This window comes from Oryctolagus cuniculus, chromosome 2, assembly GCF_051225735.1.
Source record: "Oryctolagus cuniculus isolate XC-2025 breed Fujian yellow rabbit chromosome 2, ASM5122573v1, whole genome shotgun sequence".
Lineage (NCBI taxonomy): Eukaryota > Metazoa > Chordata > Mammalia > Lagomorpha > Leporidae > Oryctolagus > Oryctolagus cuniculus.
The window spans coordinates 113,084,162-113,092,837 of record NC_142868.1 but is presented as its reverse complement, the minus strand read 5'-3'; the positions used below and the strand labels follow the sequence as shown (position 1 = coordinate 113,092,837).

General features: G+C 40.6%; 1 long non-coding RNA gene across 1 annotated transcript; it reads left to right on the top strand.

Moving 5' to 3' along the window:
• The first annotated feature begins 4,190 nt into the window (after window positions 1-4,190).
• Window positions 4,191-6,860, top strand: LOC138848704 (uncharacterized). The gene is made up of 3 exons (XR_011386803.2): window positions 4,191-4,397; window positions 6,436-6,491; window positions 6,800-6,860. It is a non-coding gene; the product is annotated as an uncharacterized LOC138848704 (long non-coding RNA).
• Window positions 6,861-8,676: the final 1,816 nt, after the last annotated feature.

The window sequence follows — 8,676 nt, the reverse complement described above, 5'->3', positions numbered from 1 at the left end:
TGCAGCTAAATCACTAGCGACTCTTCTCACTGGAGAAGGCGCACAGCAACCTCGACCTTCGAGTTTGGTTCTTTCCCTGGCCACCACCACATTGCCCCATTCCTTTCTTTCTCTGATCTAGCTGCTGGTGGTATTTCAGCCACCCCTTTGAGATGTATTTGTTTTTCCCCTGGGTGGGAATCACCTGTGCATCTTAGTCTACTTGTACTCCTATAACAGAATACCTTAGACTGCATAATTTACAGAAAACAGACATTTATTTTATCTTGCAGTTCTAGAGGCTGAGGTCCACGGTCAAGGTGGGGGCGTCACCTGGTGAGGGCCATTCTCTGCTTGCCGTGCTGCTGTATCCTCGAGTGGAGGAACACTTTATCCTCACATGGCAGAACCGATGGAAAGGCAAGTGAGGGCTCCTCCAACCTCAAACCCTTGTATCAGTCAGCTTTTCATTACTGTAACCAAATACACAAGACAATGACTTGATAGAAGAAGGTTTCTCTCGGCTCATGGTGATGGAGGTTCACAGTCCAAGGTCAGGCTGGCTCCATGGGTCTGGCATCTGATGAGGGCAGTGGATGGTGGAATGTGAGCAAAGGAAGGGCCCCGCGTTGAGCCAGGAGGCAGACAGAATGACTGGACCCAGCTCTTCAAGCTCTTATAAGTAGCCCTCTGGTGAGAACTACCTCCTGAGGGCATGCTCACATTGACCCAAGTACCTCCTACTAGGCCCACCTCCTAAACATCATAGTTGGAATAAGTTCTCACTCTCTTGGTACCATCAACCTATGACATTGGGGTTTGAACTTTCAACATCTGCATGACCTTGGGAGCCTTATATCATTTTCATGACAGCAACTCTCATAATGATGGAATCCTATGACTTAATCACCTCTTAACACTGTGACTGTGAGGATGAAGTTTCATATGAGGGGAGCAGGTGTTTAGCCTACCAGTTAAGATGCCTACATCCCACATTAGTGCCTGGGTTCAATTCCTGGAGCTGGATTGAGTTCCAGGCTTCTGGTTTCAATCTAGCCTAGTTCTGGCTGTTGCAGGCATTTGGGGAGAGAACCAATAATTACTATGCTCTCTCTCTCTCCCTGCTTCTCAAATAAATAAAAAAATTTGAAATGAATTTTGGAGGGGACACTATATTGTTCAAATTGTACGCCATACTATTAAACTTCTGTCTGGTTTTCCATTAATCCATCTTTCTTTAAAGGGATCTGTTCCAACTACAAAGTCAGAAAGGGCAGAGGACAAATTATTTTTTTCTTCGCCAACGGTATTTTCAAACCTTAAATCCCACATCTGCATCTTAATGTATTTTAAGGGTTTTTAAAGGACAGCAGGTGCATGGAGGAACTCTGAATGGTATACTTCAGATGAGATACTTGTCATTGATTATAAGTTCCACCTTTTATGCCCTACAGATTTAAGTTCAGTTCCTTGAAAGCCTACTGATTGCATTATAATGAGCATTTGCAAAATTCAGTGTGGGAAGGAGGAGGCACTGTTAGTATAGTTCTCTGGCATATGCTTATTTTAAAAGGCTTGGGAATTCCACATGGTGAGTTCATTTATGTAAAAATGTTATATCTTGTTAAATTGTTATGGCACTGACAAATTCACTGGGTACAACTTCTCGAATAAAGCATACCATATGGAACACTCTGGAAAAATAGATGTAATGAAAAGAAGAAGAGTTGATCTTTTATGTCTGTAAATTCATAAAATACTGAGATCTTTGAGTATTAATCTATATACTAAAAAGAGTGACTCAGAGTTTATTTATTTAGTTTTGCTTTTATAAGTAACTGATAATCAGTCGATGCAAAAGTTCAAATGTACAAATAGCACTAAAGGTTATAATGATCCCTACAATTTTACTCCATTCTTGAGAGTCACTATTATTATATTTGTGTGTATGTGTAGCATTTACCTGCATATGTATAGATCTAACTGTATGTTCTGTTTTGAATAAACTCTTAGCTAAGTGGAAATTAGCAGAGGGGAAAATTAGTTGTAGCATTTTTCACCTTGTCTCATTGAGAGGTAGAATGGATCTCGGTCACTTATGTTGAAGCTGGGCCAACCTCTTCACTGGCCTTGACCACTGTGATGCAAAGAGAAGCGATTCTGCCAATTCTGAACCCAGGCCTCCAGGGCCTTGCACTTTCCACTCTCACAGCGCTCCAAGTCTGAGTCAAGCATGAGATCAAGCCCAGGTGAGCCACCTGGAGCATGAGAGGAAAAAGGTCCCAGGCTTCCTGTCCTGTCACCAGGGAAATGCAAGTGTGAGCGCAGCCGGGTGGCAGAGCCCAGCGGAAACCATAAGAACTCCCCGTTGAGCTCAGCTCAAATTGGTGACCTGCAGAAATTTCAGTTAAATAAGTAGTTGTTTAAATAACTAAGTTTTGGAGTGGTTTGTTATCAGCAGTAGCTAACCGATACTAAAACATGGTATACAGTCTTATAAATTTTTTCTTTATTTTTTATGTTATAAAGAACTTGCCCTGCCAATACATTTAGTTCTTTTTAACAATTAAATAATATTCTTTACTGTGGATATCCCTTAGTTTACTTAATATTTCCTCTGTGGAGGGCATCTAAGTTGTTTCTTTCTTCCTGCCCACCTGCCTCTCCTCTCTCTCTCTCTCTCTCCTCTCTCTCTTTCTCTCTCTCCTTTCTCTCTCTCTCTCGTATTGTAAGTCAGTGCCCTTATAGCTTTTGCAAATGCTTAATCTTATTGTGTCTTTTCTCTGCTAGTATTGATTATGGTATCCTTTGAATTAGCTAAAATTTGCTTGGACTGTCACAACAAAATACCACAGACTGCATAGCTTAAATAATAGAAATTAATTTTCTCCAGCTCTACAGATGGCAAGTTCAAGATCAAAGTCCCAGCAAGACTGATTTCTGGTGAGGCCTGGCTCCTTAGCAGGCACACAGATGACCTCCTTCTTGCTGTGTCCCCTCAAAGCCTTTCCTCTATGCACCTGTGGGGAGAGCTCTCCGGCTTCTCTTCCTCTTCTTGTCCTATTGAATCGGGGCCCCACCCTGTGACCTCATTAACCTTAATTACCTCCATGAAGGCTCTGTCTCCAAATACAGACACACTGGAATGTAGGGCTTCAGTGTATGAACTGTGGAGGAAGATGATTCTGTCCATAACACTGTTGGGGAATAGTAACAGCACAGCTGATTTTTTCTGCTTTATCCCATTTCTAAATTTGCATTAAAGATAGCATTATAATTTTTTATCTGGAGAAATAATGTGGGCAAAATATGCAAAAGAAGCCTAAGTGTTATGCAAATCAGAGTCATTGGAGAGGTTTATTTTAAAAATAGAGGTACCAGTTCACTGGTAGTCTTAGACCAGAGGCTCCAACAGTACATGTTCATTGAAGCTTAACAGAATTGCCACAAGAGCTTTGTGTGTGTGTGTGTGTGTGTTGTGTGCCTCAAATGTTTGAAAGTAATTGCATTTAATACTACGTAGAGAAGTAGTTTAGGTCCAGAAAGCCTCCATTCATTGCCTTCCACTTTCTCTCAGGAAAGATATGCTGGTTAGTGTTGGGCATATTTAATATAAACAGCATATAAATAGCAACGTATCTGTCTGTGTTATTTTGAAGATTTTGTGTTATTCTCCTTAAATAAGATGGAAACTACTTCAATAAATAGGAATCTCAAGTTTTTGCTGTCTCAAGGAAGTAGGCAAACTGTTATGGCTATAAAGTAGTCATAATTCCCATTCTATGATGGATTGAAAGTTTTGGGGGCAAATATTCCATTTTAAGTCACTAACAAATAGTGTCTGCCAAAAATTATTCTCACACATTTAAATTTTGTTCTTCTCAGATTTACCAAAGACTACAATACATCCCCTGTTAAATGTAGAAAATAAAAAACCTTGGGAAACAAGACTTCCTCATGCAAGAGTTTATAGATGGATGCCTACTTCTTTGATTAATAAAAGCAAAAAGCCTTTCTTGACTCAGAAACGTTTTTCAAACCACTATGGAATAACAACTATGACTTTCCACTTTTTAATTTTATTGCTGGATTGGAAAAGATGAGTCTGGACAATACCTACCCCAGGAGGATATTATTCTACGAATAAGGGCCCAGCACGACATTTATGAGAAAGCCATGGTCCTCCTGCATTGAACGGATTGGTGCTCAGCCAGTGGGCCCCAGAACGCTGCGAATAAAGACACCTTCTCCACCGGGCGGTCAGCAGCAGCGCGGAGGGCAGCCTCTGCCCACGGAACCCGAGGACATGCTCGGAACCTGCCCTGGCAGCACACAGATGCTGACAATGAAGTCTCTTCCCCACTCGCCTCCCGCCTTGGCCATCTACTGCCTCTGCGTGCTACAGATTCCCTCCCCAGGTAAGGGTGAGGGTGGGAAGAGTGAGGCTGACCTCAATTCCTCATTCTGGAAATGTCAAGTTTTATTCCCCCACCTACTCCTTTTTCACTCGCTTTCTGGCTTCCTGTTTGTTTCTAAGCTGTTGAGAGAGAATAGAGAGGGAGATGCCACAACTTTTCGCCCAAAGAAAGTTTCCCTGTGAGACAGTCTTGTAACAGCGCTTGTCCCGGGCAACCCTGGAGGTGCGAGGCTCAGAACTGGGAAGGGTGCGGCTCAGCCTCCCTTGGGAGAAGACCCCGTTTTGACCGTTTGTGCTCCTTGGATTCCAAGGAGAGAAGAGCAGGAGGTAAAACTGAGCTCACGGGTGAGCTCCAAGACTGGGAATAGAGGAGCAGTTGGAACTAGACGGGGATCCCAGGATCCCAGAGCGCCAGGGCCAGGGCGCTGTCTGCAGTGCTGCTGACCAGGCGCCGGCTTCCTTCATCAAGCCCAGGGAACCAGCGCACGTGTAGGAAGGGGGTGGGTGGGGGGCGAGGTGAGCGCCCCATCTCCCGGGGAACTCACGGTAGAATGCAGCGGGGCAGTGTGCGAGGGCAGAAAAGCTACGGCAGGAAACACAGACTATTTCAAAATTTCGGATGTTTCCATAAGATTTTTGATTTAACAAGAAAATAGATTTCAAACAACGTGTTTGTGTGATCGTGCCATGTAGTGTAATCGCTAAACCTGGGCAATTCAAGGACCAGTGCAGGTCGTCTGGTTCAATCTCTCCTGGTGTAGGGATCTCTATGGGCTCCCCGCAGATCCTACAGATTCTATTTAACTATTTGCAGTGACCTGCAAGCACTACCTGCTAAGACAGCCAATTGCTGCCTCTTCTGGGCGCCAGCAGAATTGTATTTATAGTATTACCTTTCTATCTGTCTATATATTTATATCTACCTCCCCCTTTTTCTAAATTTATTTTATATTCCCCGAGGACAGGTTGCTGTGGTCTTAACCTTTATATTAACACAACCTGTGAGTAAATGGGTAAATGAGTCCAATCATCAAAAAAATTTTTACACCAAGCTGATAGCTGATCACATGTAACTGAAGCCTGCTCTTTGTGGATAAGTAATATCTCTTACTTATGAAAGTTCTCAAAATAGTTGAAGGTAGTTAACATACATTTCCTAATTTTTCTCTTTCCATGAAAAAGTGTACTCAGTTATTTTAACTCTGCTTCACATCCTATCATTTTGAGTTGGACTATTATAGTTCAAGATTGAGCACTATTATTTGATTAGATCATAATATTGTCTTAGCTTTTTCTTGGTTCACAAAAGAACTGCAGGGAACAAAATAATACCCAGTCTTTTAAAAATATATACAAATTACTCTTGAGCTACATATTCCCTGTCCTATATTTATAGAACATTAAGTTCAGCATTTTACATTTTCTGCTTAATTTTATCTTGTTTCGACCTATCCAATTAGTTTCTTCACCTGCACTTGCGATATTAGCCATTCCTCCATTATATTCCACACATGAGAAGAGGTGTTCATTTAAGTCAGACAAAAGTTGACAGCTCATGCTGATGACAGCTGTCCCCAGAGCCCTGCCTGGAGGGTCTACTCAGCGCAAAGACAGGTATCTGTGTGTCTGGAAAGTTACCAGGGTGATCCTGGGGCACTATTCCAGATATCCCATCCACATAAATTCCATCAAGATACAAACTTTGTTGTTATGTAGGTATTCCTTCCCCCACCCCACCCCACCCCTTTTCTGAGTTGCTAACTCCTATAGTGAAAACCTCTGGTGAATTAAAAGCCATACTGTTTTTAATGAATTTAAGTGCAAATCTCAGATTTGCTAGTGATAGGTAGAATGTGTGTGTGTGTGTGTGTGTGAATTGTAAACCCTATTCATAGCATTGGATCCTTCCATTGGCTTCTTATATGGTTCTTCTGTGGTTGATTGCTTTAATAGAATGTCTGCGTGGTTTTCACAGTAAAGATTTAAAAGTAAATGTTATGATTGCTTTTCTACAACAGTTTTATGATTTCTCACCATAGGGTTTCCTCAACCTTTAGCTTGCCATCTGGATGACCTGGATACTGTGCAACTTGAGGTATGCTATTGTTCAGTAAAGTGAAATTTTTATTTAGCCTGAACCTTGAATATATCATGTGGATAATAGTGTTCACTTAAAACTATTTTAAGATCAGATTTTTGGCTGCAGCAAAACCTCACTATTGTCATTTCCATGGTCTCATTTAAGGCATCCTGAGAGCTGTGCTGAAATTCACTGCCAATATGTGAGAAGATAATGCAAGGTTCATAAATGGGACAATTTTAGAATCTTAAATATGTTATAATAGAATTCCATTAACTAGGGAATTTATACTTTGATTAATCTTTCTCATTTTATTTTTTTAGCAGCTGGCATATTGTCTGAGGCAGTGGGCAATTCTCTCAAGCCAACGCAAGGTACTATATGTATGTATATTACATGTATTACATACATATATATATAACAGTTGTAACATTGCATATGTTTACACCACAATTAATATTTGTAATAAATACAGTCTTTTGTTACTCCCAGTAGAAGGCTGTTTGTGTGTGTCTGTGTGAATATAGTTTTAGGAAATATCAAATGAATCTCATATATAAATTCTCATAAAATATTGGTAATTCCTGTGTATTTTTGCAGCTATCATAATCATATATAGCAATTCCTATTTTTTGAGATTTTGCTTTTTATGGTTTCCTGTAGTCAGCCTCAGTCTGAATATATTAAATGGAAAATTCCAGAAAGAAATAATTCATCAGTTTCACATTTTGTGCAATTCTGAGCATCATGAATAAATCTTGCTCCATTCTTCTCTATCCTACCAAAGACATGAATCATTTCTCTGTCCAGTGTATCAACTTCTGTATATACTACCCATCTGTTAGTCACTTAGTAGCTATCTATTTCAGTTATCAGATGAACTGTCATGGTATTGTAGGGCTTGTGTTTAAGTAATTCTTATTTTACTCAATAATGTTCCCAAAACACAAGAATAGTGATGGCAGAAATTTTATTACACTACATTATTTAATAGTTGTTCTATTTCATTATTAGTTACTGTTTTTAATTTCCTTCTCTGGATAATTTATAAATTAAACTACCATAGGTATGTGTGTATATAAAAAATAGTATGCATAGGATTCAGTCCTATCTGAGGTTTCAGGCATCCACCAGGGGTCTTGGAATGTATCCCCAAAGGATAGGTGGGGACTAATGTAAATATATATAATTAATTTAATTGTCTATGTCATGTTATACCATATCATACTATACATCACAAACATATACAGTGTTATTATATAGCAGTTCTCCATGATAATAGAGCACATGTAAAGAACTTAACAGTAACTACAGCAACCACAAAAAGAAATAATTTGAATAGATGTAAAGTCAATGTTGACTTAATAAAAAAATACAAAAAAGTAGTCTTAGGATTGCCCGTGACCCTCAGCACAGCCCATACGTTTTCCCCTTGAGCCGATTTCCTTTACCTCCCTCACTTGCTCTAACCTTCAGCTACAGCCACATTGAACCTTTTATTATTTCCCCAATGCACAAGGCCTTTTATGCCTTTGCAAAGCCTTTTCTTTAGTCACAAATGCCTCTGCCTCCTCACAGACAGTGGTTAACAGCCCAGATGCTAATAAAAAAAAATCAACTGGGTTCAAAACCCAGCTTTATCCAACCTTGGCAGTGTCATTATCTCTCTGTGCCTTGGTTCCTTGTCTATAATGTGGGGTAAGAGTTGTACCAGCCCTCTAATATCCCCATGAGGATTGGTTAGGCACTGTGGCGTGCTTTCAGCAGTATCCAGAATGTGGTAAATGCCAGCCCTTGGGTGCCAGCTGTTACTATCACCTCTCCATGGACTGATCCTCTTTCCTCAAGACCCATACATCCCTTTCTCTCTAAAATTTCATAAATATACCATGCCCACTTCTCCTTATTTTCAGTTTACCATTATGAGTCCGTTTGAAGACAGCCATCATCTCTCATCTTTAGAAAGCATATTTACAGCCCTGGTACCTAGAGCAAAGTGCACGCTGAGAGCTCAGAGTTCTTTCTCTGGTTGCTCCCACTACCCCAACTTGCACTAAAGGGGCTCTCCTCTCCCTCACAAGAAGGCAATCAGTTTCATCATTTCCAAATGCAGAAGAACAAGGGGTTTCTTGGTGAACAGCACTAGCATTTTTTAAAGAAAGATAGTTGGGGGCCGGTGCCATGGCTCACTTGTGGCACC